The sequence below is a fragment of the Petromyzon marinus genome, chromosome 80 (assembly GCF_048934315.1).
Source record: "Petromyzon marinus isolate PM22_M1 ecotype Great Lakes invasive population chromosome 80, UKy_Petmar_22M1.pri1.0, whole genome shotgun sequence".
Taxonomy (NCBI): Eukaryota; Metazoa; Chordata; class Hyperoartia; order Petromyzontiformes; family Petromyzontidae; genus Petromyzon; species Petromyzon marinus.
In genome coordinates, this window is record NC_133746.1 from 48402 (window position 1) to 70677 (window position 22276).

General features: G+C 42.6%; 1 protein-coding gene across 1 annotated transcript in view; it reads left to right on the forward strand.

The window, feature by feature from the left end:
• LOC116958614 (dynein axonemal heavy chain 1-like) overlaps nucleotides 1–5240 on the forward strand; it is a gene marked incomplete at its 5' end in the record, with an annotated part of 42706 nt that extends 37466 nt beyond the window's left edge. Inside the window, one exon of the mRNA XM_076057273.1 lies at nucleotides 577–5240. The remainder of the gene's footprint in view (nucleotides 1–576) is intronic.
• Between the last annotated feature and the right edge of the window lie 17036 nt (nucleotides 5241–22276).

Here is a 22276-nt window from a genome sequence, read left to right on the forward strand (position 1 = left end):
TCGCCTGGTCTACAGGAGGTCGTGGCTTAGACCCTGACACCACGTTGGCTAGGAGATGTTGACTACCTCGCCTGGTGTGCAGGAGGTCGTGGCTTAGACCCTGACACCACTAGCGAGATGTTGACTACCTCGCCTGGTCTACAGGAGGTCGTGGCTTAGACCCTGACACCACGTTGGCTAGGAGATGTTGACTACCTCGCCTGGTGTGCAGGAGGTCGTGGCTTAGACCCTGACACCACTAGCGAGATGTTGACTACCTCGCCTGGTCTACAGGAGGTCGTGGCTTAGACCCTGATACCACAGTGGCTATGAGATGTTGACTACCTCGCCAGGTATACAGGAGGTCGCCACTGCTGCTGCTGCTGCTGCTGCCGCTCCTGTTATTTCCCAAGCGCCGACGATGACGTCAGCCGCTCTGTGAGCTGCTGACGTCATTGTTGTGATGGCGAGGGGAGGGCTTCACAGCCGAGCACGTGGTGCAATAAACACACACACAGAGTTGAATAGTTTAATAAGTGTGTGTGAGTGTGAGTGAGTGTGAGTTTTATATCTGAATCTCCCCGTCTCTCTCCCTAGGGTGAAGACCTCTCCCATCCCCCCATCCCACTCCTCCCTCCCCTCCCTCCTCAACCTGGGATCTCACAGCAGCGATCGTCATCATCGTCATCATCGTCATCATCGTCATCGTCATCATCGTCATCATCATCGTCGTCGTCATCATCGTCATCATCATCATAATCGTCATCGTCATCATCATCATAATCGTCATCATCATCGTCATCATCGTCATCATAATCATCGTCATCATCGTCATCATCGTCGTCATCGTCATCGTCATCATCATCATCATCATTGTCATCATCATCGTCATCATAATCATCATCATAATCATCATCATAATCATCATCATCGTCATCGTCATCATGGCTTCCCACTCGCCGTCCTCCCGTGACTGGCCCCGTCCCGGGCGCTTCGTCTTCGTTGTGTCACTGAAGGAGTCCGTGGGGTTCTGTGACGCTCCACGCCACTGCTGTTACAACGAGCGCTTACAACAACAACAACAACGTCATGATCAATATCACACAACAACAACAACAACGTCATGATCAATATCACACAACAACGTGATGATCTATATAACACAAATACATGATGATCAATATCACACAACAACATGATGATCTATATAACACAAATACATTATCAATATCACACAACAACAACAACAACGTCATGATCAATATCACACAACAACAACGTCATGATCAATATCACACAACAACAACATGATGATCATTATAGCACAACAACAACGTGATGATCAATATAACACAACAACAACATGATGATCAATATAACACAACAACAACATGATCAATATAACACAACAACAACATGATGATCAATATAACACAACAACCTGATGATCAATATAACACAACAACATGATCAATATAACACAACAACATGATGATCAATATAACACAACAACATGATCAATATAACACAACAACAACATGATGATCAATATAACACAACAACAACATGATCAATATAACACAACAACAACATGATCAATATAACACAACAACAACATGATGATCAATATAACACAACAACAACATGATGATCAATATAACACAACAACATGATCAATATAACACAACAACAACATGATGATCAATATAACACAACAACATGATGATCAATATAACACAACAACATGATGATGAATATAACACAACAACATGATCAATATAACACAACAACATGATCAATATAACACAACAACAACAAGATGATCAATATAACACAACAACAACGTGATGATCAATATAACACAACAACATGATCAATATAACACAACATTATCAATATAACACAACAACGTGATCAATATAACACAACATTATCAATATAACACAACAACAACATGATCAATATAACACAACATGATGATCAATATAACACAACAACAACATGATCAATATAACACAACAACAACATGATGATCAATATAACACAACAACAACATGATCAATATAACACAACAACAACATGATGATCAATATAACACAACAACATGATGATCAATATAACACAACAACAACATGATGATCAATATAACACAACAACAACATGATGATCATTATAACACAACAACAACATGATCAATATAACACAACAACATGATGATCAATATCACACAACAACAACATGATGATCAATATAACACAACAACATGATGATCAATATAACACAACAACAACATGATCAATATAACACAACAACAACGTGATGATCAATATAACACAACAACAACATGATGATCAATATAACACAACAACGTGATGATCAATATAACACAACAACATGATCAATATAACACAACAACAACATGATGATCAATATAACACAAATACATGATGATCAATATAACACAACGTCATGATCAATATAACACAACAACATGATGATCAATATAACACAACAACAACATGATGATCAATATAACACAACAACATGATCAATATAACACAACAACGTGATCAATATAACACAACAACATGATGATCAATATAACACAACAACAACATGATGATCTAAATAACACAACAACAACATGATCAATATAACACAACAACATGATGATCAATATCACACAACAACATGATGATCAATATAACACAACAACGTGATGATCAATATAACACAACAACATGATGATCAATATAACACAACAACAACATGATGATCAATATAACACAACAACATGATCAATATAACAACAACATGATGATCAATATAACACAACAACAACATGATCAATATAACACAACAACAACATGATGATCAATATAACACAACATGATGATCAATATAACACAACAACAACATGATGATCAATATAACACAACAACATGATGATCAATATAACACAACAACAACATGATCAATATAACAACAACATGATGATCAATATAACACAACAACATGATGATCAATATAACACAACAACAACATGATGATCAATATAACACAACAACAACATGATGATCAATATAACACAACAACATGATGATCAATATAACACAACAACAACATGATCAATATAACACAACAACATGATGATCAATATAACACAACAACATGATCAATATAACACAACAACATGATGATCAATATAACACAACATGATCAATATAACACAACAACATGATGATCAATATAACACAACAACAACATGATGATCAATATAACACAACAACAACATGATGATCAATATAACACAACAACAACATGATGATCAATATAACACAACAACAACATGATGATCAATATAACACAACAACATGATGATCAATATAACACAACAACATGATGATCAATATAACACAACAACAACATGATCAATATAACACAACAACATGATCAATATAACACAACAACATGATCAATATAACACAACAACATGATCAATATAACACAACAACAACATGATGATCAATATAACACAACAACATGATGATCAATATAACACAACAACAACATGATCAATATAACACAACAACATGATCAATATAACACAACAACAACATGATGATCAATATAACACAACAACATGATGATCAATATAACACAACAACAACATGATGATCAATATAACACAACAACATGATGATCAATATAACACAACAACATGATCAATATAACAACAACAACATGATCAATATAACACAACAACAACATGATGATCAATATAACACAACAACAAGATGATCAATATAACACAACAACATGATCAATATAACACAACAACAACATGATGATCAATATAACACAACAACATGATCAATATAACACAACAACAACATGATGATCAATATAACACAACATGATCAATATAACACAACAACATGATGATCAATATAACACAACAACAACATGATGATCAATATAACACAACAACAACATGATGATCAATATAACACAACAACATGATGATCAATATAACACAACAACATGATCAATATAACACAACAACATGATCAATATAACACAACAACATGATGATCAATATAACACAACAACAACATGATGATCAATATAACACAACAACGTGATGATCAATATAACACAACAACATGATGATCAATATAACACAACAACATGATGATCAATATAACACAACATGATCAATATAACACAACAACAACATGATGATCAATATAACACAACAACATGATGATCAATATAACACAACAACATGATGATCAATATAACACAACAACAACATGATGATCAATATAACACAACAACATGATCAATATAACAACAACATGATGATCAATATAACACCAACAACATGATCAATATAACACAACAACAACATGATGATCAATATAACACAACAACAACGTGATGATCAATATAACACAACAACATGATGATCAATATAACACAACAACATGATCAATATAACACAACAACAACATGATGATCAATATAACACAACATGATCAATATAACACAACAACATGATGATCAATATAACACAACATGATCAATATAACACAACAACATGATGATCAATATAACACAACAACAACATGATGATCAATATAACACAACAACATGATGATCAATATAACACAACAACAACATGATGATCATTATAACACAACAACATGATGATCAATATAACACAACAACAACATGATGATCAATATCACACAACAACATGATGATCTATATAACACAAATACATTATCAATATAACACAACAACATTATAAATATAACACAACAACAACGTGATGATCATTATAACACAACAACATGATCAATATAACACAACATGAATGTAACACAACAACAACATGAATGTAACACAACAACAACATGAATGTAACACAACAACAACATGAATGTAACACAACAACAACAACATGAATGTAACACAACAACAACAACATGAATGTAACACAACAACATGAATGTAACACAACAACAACAACATGAATGTAACACAACAACAACATGAATGTAACACAACAACAACAACATGAATGTAACACAACAACATGAATGTAACACAACAACAACAACATGAATGTAACACAACAACATGAATGTAACACAACAACAACATGAATGTAACACAACAACAACATGAATGTAACACAACAACAACATGAATGTAACACAACAACACGATTAATAAACAACATAAAACGATAACATTGCCCGTTGTTGTTGTTGTGATTCATGATTAAACTTCCCCTGCCCCTTTCATCCACCGCGGTGACGTCTCATCACCTACAGGAGAGTGATAAGCCGTGTGGTGGTACAGGAAAGTGATCAGCTGTGTGGTGATACAGGAGAGTGATCAGCTGTGTGGTGATACAGGAGAGTGATCAGCTGTGTGGTGATACAGGAGAGTGATCAGCCATGCAGTGATACAGGAGAATGATCAGCTGTGTGGTGATACAGGAGATTGATCAGCTGTGCAGTGATACAGGAGAGTGAGTTTAACACGTAGGCTTTCGCGACCAATATTATTCATAATAAAGGTTCTTGGGTTAGATCGCGTTTATTTATAAATGTGTCGTAACCCTCCACCACCCGACACGGCCAATCAGCAAAAAAAGTGTCACGTTGACAAAGACAAATAATTCACTACTTCAGCCCACCGGTGTGTTGAAGAGTTAATCCACATTTACAGTTTGAGTACGACGTTTCGCTGGTAAATACTTCCAGCATCATCGGGCAATTCGCCAGAATGGTAAAGCCCTCGCTTGCTCCCGGTTTTATATAGGGCAGCAGGGTGACGTCATCACTTAACTCATCAGGTGCAGTGATTAGAGGCGGAGGGGGGGGTGTAATGTAATTATATAATCGATTAGTAATCAGTCATTGGTTATGATTAGTAATGAGTTGTAGATTAGTAATTCTTTAAATCAAAATGTAATGTGTATTATTTAATAATACGCTTCCAGGCCGCACTAAGCCGGTAGCTGTCAGAGCGATTAAAGTTATTCTTGTTCCTCTCAATTTCAATGGATTCTCTAATTAGTCTTTGCCAGTAATAATTAGTTTTACATACCACTGCAACATTGTCAAAATCAATTGAGTGTCCTTGTTGACAAGCATGTTCTGCCACTGCCGACAGTTGTGTTTGAGATAATTTAATATTTCTCTGATGTTCTTTTAGTCTTACGCTGATGTTACGTCCCGTCTGCCCAATGTAGCAGCTGCCACATGAACAATTAATCCGATATACACCTTCTGTTGATAGTTTAGGTAATGCGTCTTTAGTGCAAGATACTAGTTTTTGAATTTTGTGTACTGTACCAAATCTTACTGTAATGTTTTGCTTTTGCAAAACACGGGCTAATTTGTCAGTTACTCCTGAGATATATGGAATTTTTGTTGTTTTAACAATCTGGTCGCTTTCAGTAGTATTGCTTTGCGATCGTGACTCTATGGACTACCAAAGATCCATAAAATCGGCATCCCATTACGACCCATAGTCAGTACAATTGGCTCTGCCACATACCAATTAGCAAAATATATAACCAAACAAATACAGCCCTACATCGGTAAGACATCTTCATTCATAAAAAAATTCAGAACATCTTGTGAATGTGATTAAAGATATTAAACTTACTCCTGATGATATTCTGGTAAGTTTTGATGTGATTTCTCTATTCACTAAGGTTCCAGTGGACGAATCGCTTAAATTACTTGATACACTAGTAAAGAATACCGGTTTACAAAAAGATATTCCGAAACTTGCTGGCCATTGTTTAAATAACACTTACTTCTTATGGAGAGGGGATTTCTTTAAACAAAAGTAAGGAGCAGCAATGGGTTCTCCTTTATCCCCTGCTATAGCAAATTTGTACATGGAAAACTTTGAAATAAGAGCACTTGCCTCGAGCACATTAAAACCATCCTTTTGGTTTAGGTATGTGGATGACACTTTGGTTGTCTGGCCACATGGTAAAGATACACTTAATGATTTTCTAAATCATCTCAATGCACAAAACCCGGACATCCAGTTCACCATGGAAATGGAGGTGAATAACACACTCCCATTCCTAGATATTTTGCTTGGACATGGCCTAAACGGTAAAATAACACACAGCGTTTACAGAAAGCAAACGCACACTGATGCCTATCTGAATGCAGAATCACATCATCATCCAGCTCAAAAATCCTCTCTTATCAAGACGCTCGTACATCGGGCGAAAACAGTGTCAGATGGTGAGAGTCTAGTGAGAGAGATTAAACACGTTAAAGACGCACTACGACAGAATGGCTACAATAATGCTCAAATTAACAGAGCACTGAATGCCAAATCACGATCGCAAAGCAATACTACTGAAAGCGACCAGATTGTTAAAACAACAAAAATTCCATATATCTCAGGAGTAACTGACAAATTAGCCCGTGTTTTGCAAAAGCAAAACATTACAGTAAGATTTGGTACAGTACACAAAATTCAAAAACTAGTATCTTGCACTAAAGACGCATTACCTAAACTATCAACAGAAGGTGTATATCGGATTAATTGTTCATGTGGCAGCTGCTACATTGGGCAGACGGGACGTAACATCAGCGTAAGACTAAAAGAACATCAGAGAAATATTAAATTATCTCAAACACAACTGTCGGCAGTGGCAGAACATGCTTGTCAACAAGGACACTCAATTGATTTTGACAATGTTGCAGTGGTATGTAAAACTAATTATTACTGGCAAAGACTATTAGAGAATCCATTGAAATTGAGAGGAACAAGAATAACTTTAATCGCTCTGACAGCTACCGGCTTAGTGCGGCCTGGAAGCGTATTATTAAATAATACACATTACATTTTGATTTAAAGAATTACTAATCTACAACTCATTACTAATCATAACCAATGACTGATTACTAATCGATTATATAATTACATTACACCCCCCCCTCCGCCTCTAATCACTGCACCTGATGAGTTAAGTGATGACGTCACCCTGCTGCCCTATATAAAACCGGGAGCAAGCGAGGGCTTTACCATTCTGGCGAATTGCCCGATGATGCTGGAAGTATTTACCAGCGAAACGTCGTACTCAAACTGTAAATGTGGATTAACTCTTCAACACACCGGTGGGCTGAAGTAGTGAATTATTTGTCTTTGTCAACGTGACACTTTTTTTGCTGATTGGCCGTGTCGGGTGGTGGAGGGTTACGACACATTTATAAATAAACGCGATCTAACCCAAGAACCTTTATTATGAATAATATTGGTCGCGAAAGCCTACGTGTTAAACTGACTAACCTCTATGGGGAGGATACTTTTCTTAAAACCAGAAAATTGGAGAAGCTTCGCATTAAGCGGATGAAATTGATATCTTCACTGGCGTTCCTCAAAAGGTGCAGAGATTCAAAGGTAATACCAAACGCAGTTAAAATAACACATCACATAAAGTCTTCTAAAGCTAACCAAATACTACACAAAGCTAGCGAATTATTATTAATAGAGAGAATACAGCACAATAGGAGTGAATTATCTTACATTTCGGAATCGCTAAAGCAGTTACACTTAGATATAAGCAATAGTGTATCTATGCATTATTGGAATATAATCGATAACATAACACAACAATCGGCTGATAATGTGTTTAAACTAACAAAAACTAACCAAATTAATAAATTTTCTAGACTACATAATAAACAAATCCCTACTGAAAGCCAAAAATGTAAAAACAAAACTGTACTGAACTTGACCAACACTGTATTAACCGGTGACATGGTCTCTATCCTTTCTAAAGGCCTTAACTTTGCCGTTACCCCACGCACAATTCCAGTGGATGAGATAATTGCTGAGGTAGAATCAGCAGTTAGACTCCTTCCACATAATGAGGCAGAGATGACTAGACATGAGGTTGCTAAAATAATTGAGAATAGCAAAGTTCCAAAAGTAAATATTAGCTCTAACGAGGCAAAAGCCTTAAGAGAGCTGCGTGTAAATAAGGATATCCAAATCCTAGCAGCTGATAAAGGCCGCACTACTGTAGTGATGTCACGAGCCGATTATGATAATAAAATTAGAAATTTACTAGAGGAAAGTACCTACATTAAAATTAAACGAGATCCCACTAATACTTTAGAACGTAAGACCACTGCAATAATTGCAAATTCATTAATCCCTAAAAATGAGCAATACCTAATTAAGCCAAGGGCCTCAAAACCACCTAGACTCTGGACTACCAAAGATCCATAAAATCGGCATCCCATTACGACCCATAGTCAGTACAATTGGCTCTGCCACATACCAATTAGCAAAATATATAACCAAACAAATACAGCCCTACATCGGTAAGACATCTTCATTCATAAAAAATTCAGAACATCTTGTGAATGTGATTAAAGATATTAAACTTACTCCTGATGATATTCTGGTAAGTTTTGATGTGATTTCTCTATTCACTAAGGTTCCAGTGGACGAATCGCTTAAATTACTTGATACACTAGTAAAGAATACCGGTTTACAAAAAGATATTCCGAAACTTGCTGGCCATTGTTTAAATAACACTTACTTCTTATGGAGAGGGGATTTCTTTAAACAAAAGGAAGGAGCAGCAATGGGTTCTCCTTTATCCCCTGCTATAGCAAATTTGTACATGGAAAACTTTGAAATAAGAGCACTTGCCTCGAGCACATTAAAACCATCCTTTTGGTTTAGGTATGTGGATGACACTTTGGTTGTCTGGCCACATGGTAAAGATACACTTAATGATTTTCTAAATCATCTCAATGCACAAAACCCGGCCATCCAGTTCACCATGGAAATGGAGGTGAATAACACACTCCCATTCCTAGATATTTTGCTTGGACATGGCCTAAACGGTAAAATAACACACAGCGTTTACAGAAAGCAAACGCACACTGATGCCTATCTGAATGCAGAATCACATCATCATCCAGCTCAAAAATCCTCTCTTATCAAGACGCTCGTACATCGGGCGAAAACAGTGTCAGATGGTGAGAGTCTAGTGAGAGAGATTAAACACGTTAAAGACGCACTACGACAGAATGGCTACAATAATGCTCAAATTAACAGAGCACTGAATGCCAAATCACGATCGCAAAGCAATACTACTGAAAGCGACCAGATTGTTAAAACAATAAAAATTCCATATATCTCAGGAGTAACTGACAAATTAGCCCGTGTTTTGCAAAAGCAAAACATTACAGTAAGATTTGGTACAGTACACAAAATTCAAAAACTAGTATCTTGCACTAAAGACGCATTACCTAAACTATCAACAGAAGGTGTATATCGGATTAATTGTTCATGTGGCAGCTGCTACATTGGGCAGACGGGACGTAACATCAGCGTAAGACTAAAAGAACATCAGAGAAATATTAAATTATCTCAAACACAACTGTCGGCAGTGGCAGAACATGCTTGTCAACAAGGACACTCAATTGATTTTGACAATGTTGCAGTGGTATGTAAAACTAATTATTACTGGCAAAGACTAATTAGAGAATCCATTGAAATTGAGAGGAACAAGAATAACTTTAATCGCTCTGACAGCTACCGGCTTAGTGCGGCCTGGAAGCGTATTATTAAATAATACACATTACATTTTGATTTAAAGAATTACTAATCTACAACTCATTACTAATCATAACCAATGACTGATTACTAATCGATTATATAATTACATTACACCCCCCCCTCCGCCTCTAATCACTGCACCTGATGAGTTAAGTGATGACGTCACCCTGCTGCCCTATATAAAACCGGGAGCAAGCGAGGGCTTTACCATTCTGGCGAATTGCCCGATGATGCTGGAAGTATTTACCAGCGAAACGTCGTACTCAAACTGTAAATGTGGATTAACTCTTCAACACACCGGTGGGCTGAAGTAGTGAATTATTTGTCTTTGTCAACGTGACACTTTTTTTGCTGATTGGCCGTGTCGGGTGGTGGAGGGTTACGACACATTTATAAATAAACGCGATCTAACCCAAGAACCTTTATTATGAATACAGGAGAGTGATCAGCTGTGCAGTGATACAGGAGAGTGATCAGCTGTGCGGTGCTACAGGATAGTGATCAGCTGTGTGGTGATACAGGAGATTGATCAGCTGTGCAGTGATACAGGAGAGTGATCAGCTGTGCAGTGATACAGGAGAGTGATCAGCTGTGCGGTGGTACAGGAGAGTGATCAGCTGTGCAGTGACACAGGAGAGTGATCAGCTGTGCGGTGGTACAGGAGAGTGATCAGCTGTGCAGTGATACAGGAGAGTGATCAGCTGTGTGATGGTACAGGAGATTGATCAGCTTTGTGGTGGTACAGGAGAGTGATCAGCTGTCTGGTGGTACAGGATAGTGATCAGCTGTCTGGTGGTACAGGATAGTGATCAGCTGTGTGGTGATACAGGAGATTGATCAGTTGTGCGGTGATACAGGAGAGTGATCAGCTGTCTGGTGGTACAGGATAGTGATCAGCCATGCAGTGATACAGGAGATTGATCAGCCATGCAGTGATACAGGAGAGTGATCAGTTTGCTTGTTTCTCTCTCCACGTGGCGAGGATTGGGAAGACCCTTGCCACGAATCAACCAACCAACCATCACCGACACTCCACTCATCCTCACAGCAGCAGGAGAAACAGCAGCGGCTTCTGGGTGGCTGTTGAACAAAGACAGTCACCACATCACTTCGCTGCTTTCAGATACTAGATCCACTACTATACACTACACTATACACTACACTATACACTACTATACACTACACTATACACTATACACTACACTATACACTACACTATACATTACACTACTATACACTACACTACTATACTACTACAGTATACACTACACTATACACTCCACTATACACTACACTATACACTACACTACTACACACTACTATACACTACTATACACTACACTATACACTACACTAAACACTACACTATACACTACACTACTATACACTACACTATACACTACACTACTATACACTACACTATACACTACACTATACACTACACTATACACTACTATACACTACTATACACTGCACATTACACTACTATACACTACACTATACATTACTATACACTACACTATACACGACACTACTATACACTGCACTACACTATACACTACACTACTATACACTACACTATACATTACACTACTATACACTACACTACTATACTACTACAGTATACACTACACCATACACTCCACTATACATTACACTATACATTACACTACCACACACTACATTAATATACTACTACACTATACACTACACTACTATACACTACACTATACACTACACTATACATTACACTACTATATGCTACACTACTATACATTACTACTACTATACACTACACTATACACTATACTACTATACACTACACTATACATTACACTACTATACACTACTATACACTACACTATACATTATACTACTATACACTACACTATACACTACACTACTATACACTACACTACTATACACTACACTACTATACACTGCACTACTATACACTACACTACTATACGCTACACTACTATACACTACACTATACACTACACTAATATACACTACGATACACTACAATACTATACACTACACTATACGCTACACTACTACACACTACACTATACACTACACTACTATACACTACACTATACACTACACTATATGCTACACTACTATACACTACACTATACAATACACTATTATACACTACACTACACTAATATACACTACACTATACGCTACACTACTATACACTACACTATACAATACACTACTATACACTACACTATACACTACACTACGATACACTGCCCATAGACTAACACTGCCCATAGACTAACACTGCCCATAGACTAACACTGCCCATAGACTAACACTACCCATAGACTAACACTGCCCATAGACTAACACTACCCATAGACTAACACTGCACATAGACTAACACTACCCATAGACTAACACTACCCATAGACTAACACTGCCCATAGACTAACACTACCCATAGACTAACACTGCCCATAGACTAACACTGCCCATAGACTAACACTACCCATAGACTAACACTGCCCATAGACTAACACTGGACCCATAGACTAACACTGCCCATAGACTAACACTGCCCATAGACTAACACTGCCCATAGACTAACACTGCCCATAGACTAACACTACCCATAGACTAACACTGCCCATAGACTAACACTACCCATAGACTAACACTACCCATAGACTAACACTGCCCATAGACTAACACTACCCATAGACTAACACTGCCCATAGACTAACACTGCCCATAGACTAACAGTACCCATAGACTAACACTGCCCATAGACTAACACTGGACCCATAGACTAACACTGCCCATAGACTAACACTGCCCATAGACTAACATTGCCCATAGACTAACACTGCCCATAGACTAACACTGGACCCATAGACTAACACTGCCCATAGACTAACACTGCCCATAGACTAACACTACCCATAGACTAACATTGCCCATAGACTAACACTGCCCATAGACTAACACTGGACCCATAGACTAACACTGCCCATAGACTAACACTGCCCATAGACTAACACTGCCCATAGACTAACACTGCCCATAGAATAACACTACCCATAGACTAACACTACCCATAGACTAACACTGGACCCATAGACTAACTCTGCCCATAGACTAACACTGCCCATAGACTAACACTGCCCATAGACTAACACTGCCCATAGACTAACATTGCCCATAGACTAACACTGCCCATAGACTAACACTGGACCCATAGACTAACACTGCCCATAGACTAACACTGCCCATAGACTAACACTGCCCATAGAGTAACACTACCCATAGACTAACACTACCCATAGACTAACACTGGACCCATAGACTAACACTACCCATAGACTAACACTGCCCATAGACTAACACTGCCCATAGACTAACACTGCCCATAGACTGACACTGCCCATAGACTAACACTGCCCATAGACTAACACTGCCCATAGACTAACACTGCCCATAGACTGACACTGCCCATAGACTAACACTGCCCATAGACTGACACTGCCCATAGACTAACACTGCCCATAGACTAACACTGCCCATAGACTGACACTGCCCATAGACTAACACTGCCCATAGACTGACACTGCCCATAGACTAACACTGCCCATAGACTGACACTGCCCATAGACTAACACTGCCCATAGACTAACATTGCCCATAGACTAACACTGCCCATAGACTAACACTGCCCATAGACTAACACTACCCATAGACTGACACTGCCCATAGACTAACACTGCCCATAGACTAACACTGCCCATAGACTAACATTGCCCATAGACTAACACTGCCCATAGACTAACACTACCCCATAGACTAACACTGCCCATAGACTAACACTGCCCATAGACTAACACTACCCATAGACTAACACTACCCATAGACTAACATTGCCCATAGACTAACACTACCCATAGACTAACACTGCCCATAGACTAACACTGGAACCATAGACTAACACTGCCCATAGACTAACACTGCCCATAGACTAACACTGCCCATAGACTAACACTGCCCATAGACTAACACTGGAACCATAGACTAACACTGCCCATAGACTAACACTGCGCATAGACTAACACTGCCCATAGACTAACACTGCCCATAGACTAACACTGCCCATACACTAACACTGGAACCATAGACTAACACTGCCCATAGTCTAACACTGCCCATAGACTAACACTGCCCATACACTAACACTGGAACCATAGACTAACACTGCCCATAGTCTAACACTGCCCATAGACTAACACTGTTCCATAACCTGCTGCACCTAGCCGGGCTCAGCAGTCAACCCACACACCCTGCACACACCCCACACACACACCACACACACCCTGCACACACACACACCCTGCACACACGCACACACGCACACCCCATACACGCACACCCTGCACACACGCACACACACACACCCCACACACACGCACACCCCACACACACGCACACACACCACACACACACCCCACACACACACACACACCCCACACACACGCACACCCCCACACACACACCACACACACACACTGCACACACACACACACACCCTGCACACACGCACACACACACCCCACACACACACACTCCACACACACGCACACCCCCACACACACACCACACACTGCACACACACACACCCTGCACACACGCACACACACACCCCACACACACACACCCCACACACACGCACACCCCCACACACACACCACACACACACACTGCACACACACACACCCTGCACACACGCACACACACACCCCACACACGCACACCCCACACACACACACTGCACACACATACACCCCACACACACCCCACACACACCCTACACACCCTACACACCCTACACACACCCCACACACACACACACCCTACACACACCCTACACACCCCACACACACACACCCTACACACCCTACACACACCCCACACACACCCTACACACCCCACACACCCCACACACACACACCCTACACACCCCACACACCCTACACACACCACACACACACCCCCTACACACCTTACACACACCCCACACACACACCCTACACACCCCACACACACACCCTACACACCCTACACACCCCACACACACACCCTACACACACCCTACACACACCCCACACACACACACACCCTACACACACCCTACACACCCCACACACACACACCCTACACACCCTACACACACCCCACACACACCCTACACACCCCACACACACCCCACACACACACACACCCTACACACACCACACACCCTACACACCCCACACACACACACACCCCACACACCCCCACACACCCTACACACCCCACACACACACACACCCCACACACACACACCCCCCACACACCCCCACACACCCCACACACCCCCACACACACACCCTACACACCCCACACACACACCCTACACACCCTACACACCCCACACACACACCCTACACACACCCTACACACACCCCACACACACACACACCCTACACACACCCTACACACCCCACACACACACACCCTACACACCCTACACACACCCCACACACACCCTACACACCCCACACACACCCCACACACACACACACCCTACACACACCACACACCCTACACACCCCACACACACACACACCCCACACACACCCCCCACACACCCCCACACACCCCACACACCCCCACACACACACCCTACACACCCCACACACACACCCTACACACCCTACACACCCCACACACACCCCACACACACACACCCTACACACCCTACACACACCCCACACACACACACACCCTACACACACCCTACACACCCCACACACACACACCCTACACACCCTACACACACCCCACACACCCCCTACACACCCTACACACCCCACACACACACCCTACACACCCTACACACCCCACACACACACCCTACACACACCCTACACACACCCCACACACACACACACCCTACACACACCCTACACACACCACACACACACCCTACACACCACACACACCCCACACACACACACCCCACACACACACCCTACACACCCACACACACACCCCACACACACACCCTACACACCCTACACACCCCACACACACACCCTACACACACCCTACACACACCCTACACACACCACACACACACCCTACACACCACACACACCCCACACACACACACCCCACACACACACCCTACACACCCACACACACACCCCACACACACACCCTACACACCCTACACACCCCACACACACACCCTACACACACCACACACACACCCTACACACCCTACACACCCCACACACACCCTACACACCCCACACACACCCTACACACACCCCACACACACACACACCCCACACACCCCCACTCACACACACACCCTACACACCCCACACACACACACCACACACACCCCACACACACCCCACACACCCCACACACACCACACACACCCCACACACACCACACACACACCACACACACCCCACACACACCCCACACACCCTACACACCCCACACACCCCACACACACCACACACACCCTACACACACACACACACACCACACACACACACCCTACACACCACACACACACCACACACACACCACACACACACCCTACACACCACACACACCACACACACCCTACACACACCACACACACCACACACACACACCACACACACCACACACACACCCTACACACACACACACCCTACACACCACACACACACCACACACACACCACACACACACCCTACACACCACACACACCACACACACCCTACACACACCACACACACACCCTACACACATACACACCCTACACACCCCACACACCCTACACACCCTACACACCCCACACCACACACCCTACACCCCCTACACACCCTACACACCCTACACACACCCTACACCCCCCACACACACCCTACACACCCTACACACCCTACACACACACACACACCCTACACACCCCACACCACACACCCTACACCCCCTACACACCCTACACACCCCACACACACCCTACACACACACACACACCCTACACACCCTACACACACCCCACACACACACACCCTACACACACCCCACACACACACCCTACACACCCCACGTAGAGCCCGCCGCTGGGGGCGGGCGGGCGGGGCGGGGTCACGTGACCGCCGTGGTTTTCCGTCCAGGAGCCCCTGATGGGATCGTCACTCAGAGCTGGGATCCGAACATCGAAAAGTGCGGGGAAATCCGAGCCCTCCGATTGGACGGGAGGCCGAGATAGGTGGGGGAGGGGTTGGGAGAGAAACGTCGGAATTCCTTCGTTGCAGTGTGGGATAAAGGAAGGAATGGGGGTGGGGTGGGAATTCACGTGATGAGTCTGTGGGTCTCTGTGGGTGTCTGTGTGTGGTGAGTCTGTGGGTCTCTGTGTGGTGAGTTTGTGGGTCTCTGTGTGTGATGAGTCTGTGGGTCTCTGTGTGTGTCTGTGTGTGGTGAGTCTGTGGGTCTCTGTGTGATGAGTCTGTGGGTCTCTGTGTGTGTCTGTGTGAGGTGAGTCTCTGCATGTCACTGGGGTTTTAGTGTGGGTGTCTGTGTGTGGTGAGTCTGTGGGTCTCTGTGTGAGTCTGTATGAGGTGAGTCTGTGGGTCTCTGTGTGTGTCTGTATGGTGAGTCTGTGTTTCTCTGTGTGAGGTGAGTCTGTGAGTCTGTGGGTGTCTGTGTGAGGTGAGTGTGGGTGTCTGTGTGTGGTGGAGTCTGTGGGTCTCTGTGTGAGATGAGTTTGTGGGTCTCTGTAGTGAGTGTGTGGGTCTCTGTGTGAAGTTAGTTTGTGGGTCTCTATGTGAGGTGAGTTTGGGTCTCTGTGTGAGGTGAGTCTGTGGGTCTCTGTGTGTGTCTGTGGGTGGTGAGTTTGTGGGTCTCTGTGTGAAGTGAGTTTGTGGGTCTCTGTGTGAGGTGAGTTTGGGTCTCTGTGTGAGGTGAGTCTGTGGGTCTCTGTGTGTGTCTGTGGGTGGTGAGTTTGTGGGTCTCTGTGTGAAGTGAGTTTGTGGGTCTCTGTGTGAGGTGAGTTTGTGGGTCTCTATTTGAGGTTGGAGTCCTTCAAAGCGTCGAAATCAGCGGGGGAGTTGGAGCCGGCCGTTCGATTTCGTCCGTGTGACGAGCTTCAACGCGGCCGGGCAAGGCCCTCTACGGGGACGGCCTTCGACAGCTTCCGGCGTAGCGGCAGAGTGGAAATCAGCGTAAGTAAGAGAGAGGGAGAGAGAGAGGGAGAGAGAGAGAGGGAGGGCGGTGAGTTTGGGCTAATTAATCAGAGGGTAGAAATCGGAGCGCCAGGCGGGATGAAACAGATCTTCTTTCGTGTCCTTAGTTTTTTTCGGTAAAGTCACCACCACGTTGAAGGGAAACAACAAAATAATAAAATATATATAAAACATTTTGATTTAAAGCTTTCGTGACTGCAAGGATTCATCTTCTTTGGTTCTTTCGGTAAAGTCACCACCACCACCACCACGTAGAATGAGATTAAAATAATAAATTGATAAAATAAAATAACACAACAATAATATTCTCACGACGTTTCGGCCACAACACAAGCGGCCTTCATCAGGTGAAGGGACGAGACTGTCTGGTAGGACAGCGCTGGAGTGAAAGAGCCACGTTCAGATCACGGCCTTTAAGCTTAGAGTCGCAGTCACGAAAGCTTTAAATCGAAATTTAACCGCCTCTACGGGGAGGGATTCCACACATCCTTAAGATCATTCAACAGACTTCGGGATAAGAAGGCTCAACTAATCGAGTCTCTCACCTTTCTGAAGAGATGCCGCGACTCTAAGCTTAAAAGCCGTGATCTGAACGTGGCTCTTTCACTCCAGCGCTGTCCTACCAGACAGTCTCGTCCCCTTCACCTGATGAAGGCCGCTTGTGTCGCGGCCGAAACGTCGTGAGAATTTTTGTTATTGCTTTATATATATTTTATTATTTTGTTGTTTCCCTTCAACGTGGTGGTGACTTTACCGAAAAAAAACTAAGAATATGAATGACTGCAAGTCACGAAAGCTTTAAATCAAAATTTATACGGTATTGTTATGGGTATGACGTAAGTATACCGATTCTAGATTGAAAGCTTTCGTGACTGCTAGGATCCATCATACTCATTGGTTCTATTGGGTAAAGTCACGTAGGTGAAAATGAAACAACAACAAAAAAATCACACGACGTTTCGGCCACAACACAAGCAGCCTTCATCAGGTGAAGGGGACGAGACCGTCTTCCACTCCAGCGCTGTCCTACCAGACAGTCTCGCCCCTTCACCTGATGAAGGCCGCTTGTGTCGCGGCCGAAACGTCGTGAGAATTTTTGTTATTGTTTTATATATATATTTTATTATTTTGTTGTTTCCCTTCAACGTGGTGGTGACTTTACCGAAAAAAAACTAAGAATATGAATTACTGCAAGTCACGAAAGCTTTAAATCAAAATTTATACGGTATTGTTATGGGTATGACGTAAGTATACCGATTCTAGATTGAAAGCTTTCGTGACTGCTAGGATCCATCATACTCTTTGGTTCTATTGGGTAAAGTCACGTAGGTGAAAATGAAACAACAACAACAAAATCACACGACGTTTCGGCCACAACACAAGCGGCCTTCATCAGGTGAAGGGGACGAGACCGTCTTCCACTCCAGCGCTGTCCTCCAGACAGTCTCGTCCCTTCACCTGATGAAGGCCGCTTGTGTCGCGGCCGAAACGTCGTGAGAATTTTTGTTATTCTTTTATATATACTTTTTATTATTTTGTTGTTTCCCTTCAACGTGGTGGTGACTTTACCGAAAAAAAACTAAGAATATGAATTACTGCAAGTCACGAAAGCTTTCAATCGTAAAAAAAGAAGCGATAAATAGAGGCCAGGATCGCCGACGGATAGGCCCAGTCAGGGGTCCGCTGGCCCACTGCAATCACGCGTAGCTTAGCGGGTTACCCACGGCGGCCAGGGAACGGATGGATGGAGGAGTTTTTATTTTGCGTGAACTCAATTACGAAACGACGCGTCAGAAATCATCGCGTGAAAGGATTCGGCCTTCAACAGGCAGCGAAGCGTTTAGGCGCGGGCCAAATTAACGAACCGCACGAACGCGAACGACACAAAAACGTGTCGTGGCTCCCGGTCAAAGTGCGCCATCTAATGGGGAAACGGAGGCATTGCAGGAGAAACGCGGTAGGACCAACACCTCGGCCGTGCCAGATCATTGTTATAATTCAGTAGGCTCACATGCCATTGACTTTTCCAAGACGGAGGTTCTTTGTAAGCCATCTGGCTTCCGTGAGAGATTCGTTCATGAGGCTATCCACATATACGAACACAGAGACAATTTCGAACCGAGAAGATGGATTCTGGCTTAGCAATCATTGGAAAGATTTGATAAACCATTTCAGGTCTTAATTGATTGTTCACGCTTACAGTGGCTTTCAGACAGCATACATTATTAAAAATTTCGTCTCCCCCCTCCTCTTTTCAGAATATAGATGGACTAGTCCTTCTAAATAAACTGCAAAATCGTTGCGCGTGGCGCTAACGTTTTTATAAATAAATAAATGCGCCGTTTAAAAATAAAAATAAATTTATGCGAACCAACACACCTGAAGATGACCGTTTGAGTTATGGTCGAAACGTCGTGAGATTTTTTTTTATTGTTTTATATATATTTATATATTATTTTGTTGTTTCCCTTCAACGTGGTGGTGACTTTACCGAAAAAAAAAACTAAGAATATGAATTACTGCAAGTCACGAAAGCTTTAAATCAAAATGTAATATTTGGACGAGTTCGGTGGGCCGGATTTTTTGTTTTTGTGTTTTTTTGTTGTTTTGCCCGCGTCTGGTGCGGTTGTCTGGAGTCCCGCTAGCAACGCGTGGCCGCTCGGACGCCCTTTAAAATCGGGACGGAGCGACTCCCTCCAATCAGCGGGGCGCGCGCACGGCGGACACGCCCCCCCCCCCTTGCCCTCTGACCCCGACCCCAAGCTCCCTCGCGCGCGATTGGTGTACGGAGCCGGGCGGGTAGCGGAGTCGGAATCGTTGGCGCCCGGGCGCGAGACGAGGTTTCGCTTTGCTTCGCTTTGCGAGCGAGCGAGCGAGCCAGCCGCTGAGCCCGCGTGGCGCGGCGGGGGTGGTGGTGGTGGTGGGATTGCGACGGAAGAGTCGGTGGGGCAGCTAGCGGCCCGCACAACTTGACCAGATTTCCCCTGCTATTCGCCGCGTTACCGAAATTCCAGCGAAATTCTACCAAAAACCAGGGCCTTGAAGATGCGACAGTGACTGGATAGGCCGCTTCCCTTCGATTGCGCATTTTCTGGCCTTGTGGATAACCAGTTTGGCGTCGTTCATGATGAAGTTTGTGTCAACCCCTCTGTATATTCTTGGTTCTTTCGGTATGAAGTCACGTAGAAGGGAAACAATAACATAATAAAAATATATTCTTGGTTCTTTCGGTATAAAGTCACCACGTAGAAGGGAAACAATAAAATAATAAAAATATATTGGTTCTTTCGGTAAAGTCACCACGTAGAAGGGAAACAAAATAATAAAAATATATTATTGGTTCTTTCGGTAAAGTCACCACGTAGAAGGGAAACAATAAAATAATAAAAATA